A 6,602-nucleotide genomic window follows, 5' to 3' on the forward strand; every position below is an offset into this window, starting at 1 on the left:
CGCGCGTTCTTGCCGTGACGTACTTCGATGACGCGGTGACACCGAATACCTGAGTGAAGTGTGTCCTCCCTTGATCCGCCATCATGGTTTACAAGTATCGAATCGATGATGACGATGATAAACTATCACAGGAGGTGATCTCTTATCTCAGATGGTGTTGAAATATCTTTGACATTCCCAGTCACAATGACTTCGATGAGACACTTCTGTGTTTTGCAGAAGTTGAGAAATGCTCCAGTTTCCAGAGCCGACGCGAGCCAGTCACATGACATTCATACGAGTTCTCAGGGCAGGTTTTCTCCACTGATGGTGTTTCTGTTTCGAAAGAATGTTTCCAACAACCATCGCACAGCATTAGCAACTGTTACTACAAAGTCAGTTGTGACAGGTGCTCTGTTCCATGTACCTTGGAACTTAGAAGTTGGAAATGATGCGACTTGCCGCGCTGAGGCTTCAGAACATGTGTCGGGTAATCCAGGATATATAAGGGTCAGTGAAATGCTATGGAGGTCCCCTGCATTTTGTGCTTTCTCTGCATCGATTGCAACTGTGGTTTGAAGAGTGAGAAAAAATCTCTTTAAAAAAAGAAGAAATGGACTAAAACAGTCCTAAAACTGTTGAAACGGTGTTATTTCTGAACAAAACTGAAAAAAATGTTTCCCCAAGTTACAAAATCACGTTCACTGTCCTCGGCTCTAGTTCACCACTTGTGGTTCCGGTTGAGAAGTTGGAAGAAATCATGGCTGCGAATGTATCTCAGTCAATAACAACGGCGTACATGGTATTTTGGTCTATGGTACGACTGATTTATTGTAAAACAAATAGGACAGAAGTGCTATTAAAGGTCAAAGTAGCAGTGTTTGTGTGGTGGGTATCGTCTCAGAATCCCATGGGATTAAGGGCTGGTGAGGTTTTCTCCAAGTTAGGAACTCACCCACCGTGTTGCATTCATTATGAAATACAAAGATTTGCAGGGCCTGTCACAGATATCTGTTTTGTTGTTACCTCATGAAGCCTTGTACCTAATCTGCAGCTGTTGTGCATTTATCCGACAGCTGCACTCACTTTGCCGATAAGCGTTTCATTGTCGTTTTAAGTATTTTAACCCGCAGCACATTCATTTCCAGCACATAGTCGAGTCATGTCACAATAAAGCGAAGCCGTCAACGCGGCGCTTTAAACGGAGGAGCGTCTTACATTGTTACAGTGAGCGAATACGCTGAGCGACACCATTTATTGGCTCCAACATGATCAGCGAAAGCCTCCTTAAGCCTCTTCTTTGCACGCTCGTCACAAACTTCACTCAGATATGTTGATAAAAAAGACAGCATGTGAGGAATGCTGCCTAATGTCCCCGGCTGTCAGCTCGACCTAATGCGAATACGCTCAAGCCAGTGATGTCATGGCGTGAAAGTCGGGAAGGGAAAACTGGCGGCACGCGATGGCATTAACTCAGCTGTGTGTGTGTGTGTGTGTGTGTGTGCGTGCAGGAAGCAGACATTGCATGGAAGCGATCTGTCTGATCACAGCTCCCTCAGGTATTTTATTAGCAGTGCAGATGTCTGAGATCATTGCAGATTATGAAGCGTATATGCGAGCTCGTGCAAGACTCTTCACTTGTTGATGTAAGTGTCCTTTAAGTGGATATTAATATGTTTTTGTTTTCTTACGTAACCCTTTCACCGACTTCACTGTTGATAGTTTGCTTTTAAAAGGCCATAAACTAAAAATGAAAGCTGGAATAGACAACGTTTGAGTTTAAACTTGTTAAAATGATTGCAAATTTAGTATTAATGCCGCTCAAGCCCGTGCTTTCTCTATATTTCTTTTTATCTTGGCCACAACTGTGCTATTCTGTATCCAACAACAAAGAAAATAGCCTTCACTTGTTATCTATTGTGTTTTTTATACAGTGGTGCTTATTATGTCACAACAAAACATCGGCCTGAGGAAAAGTACCAGTGTCCTACTTTACCGGCATTAAGAAAAATAAAAAAATGCACCTTCTCGGGACACAAAAGCCACTTTAAAGACTGAAAGGTCACTCTTGGCTTTTGAATCAGCTGATTATAGTTATTATATTATTACAGTTGCTATTTTGTCAAAGACAAAAATGAACTTTGATGAGCAGCTTCCCGGCAACCTTGAACTTCTTGGGAGTTGCTTTAAGACATTCTTTTGAACACTCCTTGCTGTGCTATTTAATTAAATGAATAACTGTTACTTTTATAAAAAACAAATGCATTTTGCACACAGATAAATTCCTCGATTGCCCAATCCTGAGCTGATCTACGTGATATTCCTCATCTTTAATGACTATGAGGGAAAACACCAGGAAGAAACGTCTTTATATAACAATAATAATAATAATAACAATACAATTTATTTATATAGTGCTTTTCATGGAAGTCACTTTACATTAAAAGCAAAAGAATGAAAAACAAATAAGTTAAAGCCAAGACTTGGTCTCCCCAGGTTTGGTGCTTGGTCCTGGGTGGTGGTGGTGGTGGCTGTAGCAGGTTGTAATCCGAGGACCGGAGGCCGGGGGATGTTGTGCAAGTCAAGCAGAACAAAAATAGAAACTGTGTATAGACAGAAATATGCATAAACATTCCTTTCATCAGATTTTATAAACATTTGTCCGATTCTGTCTGATAAATCTCAGGCACCAGCATGTACAAATGTGGGCTTATTTCATAGATATCTGAAAATATTACATTGTGAGTGTTATGCAGCGACCATTCATCACATGCACCTCATGACTGTAATATTAGAGTATAGTATTAGAGCAGTGGCCTGGCAGATCATTTCAAATTGAATTTTTTTTGCTAATCTTCACAAGAACGACAATTCCATCCAGGATTCAGAACCTTTATTCTGAAAAAAACAGGAAGAGATTCTGTTGCTGGAATTGACAATTAACTGACATATGTTTGAAAAATAGGAATAAAACACTGTGGTTGTGATGGATAACCAGGTTTGGAGCTCATGAATGTGAGCTTTAGACATTATAAGACACTATCAACAGTCGGTGACACATTTTTGTTACTTTTTTAAATGATATATTTACTAAACTCCTCTTTTTGTTTTGCAAAAAAAAAAAAAAAATCTGGTTTCTGCCCAATATTCAATAGATTAGAAAAAACTTTCCGACCCCTGTACTACAGTATTATAGTAATATTATTATAGCATTATTGAAGTGATTAAACATCAGTGGAGTCAATAACAACAAGTCTATCCCTCATGTTGAAACAGATTTCACAAAGTGCTTTACAGTTCAGGATCACATGTAAAGGTAGTTTATTAAAATAGCAACAATAAGGGCAACAAGCATGATTATAAATGCAGTAAAAGCCACTTTAATAAAATATATATTAATCTTTTTTTTTACATTTCTGAAATACAAAAGGTGCACACACATACTGCACATATTCTGACAATATACAAACACTTTGTTCTTATACAATATACTGAAATTACTTTCTAGAATACTTCTTTTAGGGTATAAGTGATTTTTTTCTTCCAGTGGTAAAAATAAAGACATTTCCTTGAACATTGCACAATACTTGGTTTGACAATCTTTTCCCATGTTAGAGCTTTTATTACCATGTTCATTCAACCCTACGATGAAACATTTGGGTTCCATCACTAGTGACAAAATCTCCTGTGTTATTACTCTCACCTCTTCCCAAAATGTCTTTATTTTTGGACACGACTATAAACAATGGAACGATGTTCCCTTATCTTCTCCACATCTATTATAGAGGTCAGGAATCTACATATTACATAATTTTTTCTTCTGTACTGTACACTACATTAAATTATTTACTCTTTATTGTCATAGATTGCATAAACAAAATGAACAAAGTACATTTTTATCATTTTTTATTATCATTCATGTAAATGAATTTACTCCAGAATCACTTTGTAACAGCGGGTGTAAATTAAATGCAGTGACTTATTTACGTCATCTGTAAAAGCTGGCAGCCTACGTGAACCCTGCTTATGTAACGTGAATTGAATTGAATTGGCATCGCAGTAATCATTTTAAATGTTAAAGGTCACTGTTGTTCAACGTGTCATCATTAAGTGTTCATTCATACAAGTGGTCTTTGATTTGAAGGCATTCGATCAAATCAAACACCGTCACCTCCTCTTGATTGATTTAGATTATTCCGACAAACCCCAACACACGTTTAAAGCCCAACCCAAAACATCGTAGCCACAAAAATAAATGCCTCAGCTACTCATCTGTGTCTTAATGTCTTGTTGTAACCGCGCTACATGTCCAGAGGTGTTTACTGAAAGCAGACTGACAAACATTGTGGGGGGTGTGTGTGGGGGGGAGGGACTGCTCTGACTCGTGCTGTGTCGTGCATCACTAATAATATCTGTGGATCTGGATGCACCACAAAGCACATTCTTCCTCCTGAGGTTTGATTTTAAAGAAACTGCTAACTGTGGGTTCTTGCCTCGACTTGATCGACTCCGTATGCGTGACTCGCGACTCCCTGGGTTGGACATTGTTATAAAAATGTGGAGGACTGGGATTGAACTTGATTATTCAGAGGGAGTGTTTTGTTGTGAAAAACATTTCGCCCATGGAAACATTTTTTTTTCTTCTTTTCTTCTCTTCATGACTCAAATGAGAAAATACAGTAGCACTCTCAGTTAAAGTTGGTAACACCGCAGACCTCAAACACAACAGAACCTGTCTGCCAGGCATAATAACCTGGCTGGCTTCCTTTGCCTGCAGAGCTGATTAGGAGGAACGTGTGAGAGTGTTCAAGTTCAACCTGAATAACAAGCAAACAGCAAAACACCAGCAGAGGAAGAAAGAGAGAGAGAGAGAGAGAGAAGGAAGTGTTGTAAATGCTCATTGTTTCTCGTGTTCCAATGAACCTAATGTTTGAGTCATATCTGTGGGATTTTTGGGACAAAGATTCTTCGAAGGCCTCTCGCTTTGAAGCACTTCCTCCTCCGAACAGGAGTTGTTTTGATTGGTCGGGAACTCCGTGTGAGGAGCGGTGAGAAATGTGGCACCAGCTCGGATGCCAAAGTCCTCGGGGCATCCATAGTTCACACAGGTTGTATTCTCACTAATTTATTGGTTGACTGGGATTCCAAATCTCAGCGAGGACAGTTGAAATTACGGCTCTCCCACTTTTGTGTGCTTGTGTTACACACCGTAGCGCCATCATTTAATAAACTAGGCACCGACGACAGTGGATTTCAATAGAATTGGTGATTGAAGGAGTTTCAACTCGAGGACAAAGATGTTTATGTGCAACTCTGTGGTGCACAGTTCAAATGACAACAATCTGCCTTTGTTGTCCTATTTTCTCCACCGCTTTCAATCTTTTGGGGAAGAAATTCACCTTCAGATTTTCACTTCTACAATTCTGAGTGTCTTGTAGTACTGTAATACACACCTATAGTCAATTTAGTGTGTCTCTGCATTAACCTGTGCATGTTTTTGGACCGTGGGAGGAAAACTGGAGAACCATGAAAAAGCCTTTAGTGGAAAACCAGTGTTGAAAGTTCATGGCTACTGACCCGGAGTGCTCGACCATCTTTAAGAATGATGGCTGTTCTTCCATCGGCACGGACATGGCTTCACAGCTTGTGTTCACCGGCTCCGTTGGAAACAAATGCACATGGCCAGGAGAGGGGAAGGGAGGGGGGAGCAACAGTCTGTGCGTTTACATGCACAATTTAATAGAGCTAAGGCCGTAGTCTGACTAAGACAGACAATCGGACAACTTGCCCAGTGATTTATGGGCAGTGTACATCTGACTTAAACCGCCGTAGGTGGCGCCGTATGTTGAATTTCCTGTTGACCTTTACGTCACAGACAAACAAGCGTATGGATGGATCGTGCTGTGGTTCTATATGTATCGTACCTGCTGTGCATGTTCATCTCGTCTCTTTGTCAGTCCAAAAGTGGGTCTTCTCCGTAGCCTTCGCTCTCACCGATACCATCGTGTTGTCTGTTCTTTTCCGGGGCAACAGTAACTGCAGTCTCCTACGTCCGGGTCAAAGACCGGGGAGGAAATTTAGGAGGTCGGTAGTAATTTAGGGATAATCAGGCTTTTGAATCGCATTATACAGGTATGTTAGTCCGGCAAAGACTAGCTCGATTAAAACTTTTAACAAGCATGTAAACACACTGAGTGGGGATAAAACGGGATAGACACAAGGGGAAGTTCCATAGACTTGCAAAGTTCTGCTTTAAGCAAAGTCGTCTCCAGAGTTCATAGAGAATGATCCAATAAATACTGAAAATATTTAAATAAATAAATTGAAATAATTGAAAGGCAACAGCAATCAATCGTGCAGCCAAGAAATGAAGACGACCACTGAACGCATTACGTCAAACTTTGACGCAGCAGAAGACAAACACCAGGTGCCACTCCTGCTCGGTCTCCTGTGTACCTAATAAAGTGGCCAGTGGGTGTACTGTATATTCAAGGCTTCGAAATGGTTGTTTACAAACGGGATTGTGCTGGAATTGTTCTACGCCGTCACCGCGAGTAGAGGCTTTTATGCAAGAGCCGGTATCTGTATTTAAAATAATTAATCTAAGTTTGTGAAGATTACAA

Source organism: Solea solea, chromosome 20 (genome assembly GCF_958295425.1).
Source record: "Solea solea chromosome 20, fSolSol10.1, whole genome shotgun sequence".
In the NCBI taxonomy this organism is placed as follows: Eukaryota; Metazoa; Chordata; class Actinopteri; order Pleuronectiformes; family Soleidae; genus Solea; species Solea solea.